A 549-nucleotide genomic window follows, 5' to 3' on the forward strand; every position below is an offset into this window, starting at 1 on the left:
CACATGTCATCCTTGCGCAGGGGCCATGCTAATCTTCTCTGTATCATTCCAATTTCAGTATATGTGCTGCCGAAGTGAGCACACAGTCTGCCATTTAAATCGTGCATGAGTCGGGCTCTATGCTGCGAATCATACACTGCTAGCATGCAGCCTCTTTGTGAACTTTATAAAGAAATTGAAATCCTCCCCCAGTGTTCTGTACTTGCCTATTCTTTTTCAGAGTGCAATAATTAACTACAGTGAATTGTGTAAAAAAAAATAACTGCTGGTGCCAGGGAAACAGCTTAGTAGAATAAGCACTTGCCTGGCACGCGCAAGGGCCTGAGTTCAATCCCCAGTTCCAGAAAAAAAAATGCTTAGCATTTAAATAGTTCATCCTGCAAGGTAAAAATCCAGTAAATACTCAATTTTTGGTGCACAATAATGAGTCTTATTAGAAATTGTGCCAGAACTTGGAGAAAGCATTCAGAAATGATGGAAACTACATTGTATTTGCTAAGGGATCATCAAAGATTTTTCTCATTAGGAATTAGGACAGGGTCCCTAAGG

General features: G+C 40.3%; 1 pseudogene; it reads right to left on the minus strand.

Moving 5' to 3' along the window:
• LOC111816283 lies at nt 1–82 on the minus strand (annotated as a pseudogene).
• Between the last annotated feature and the right edge of the window lie 467 nt (nt 83–549).

The sequence above is a fragment of the Octodon degus genome, unplaced genomic scaffold, assembly GCF_000260255.1.
Source record: "Octodon degus isolate 3935 unplaced genomic scaffold, OctDeg1.0 scaffold00002, whole genome shotgun sequence".
Taxonomy (NCBI): Eukaryota; Metazoa; Chordata; class Mammalia; order Rodentia; family Octodontidae; genus Octodon; species Octodon degus.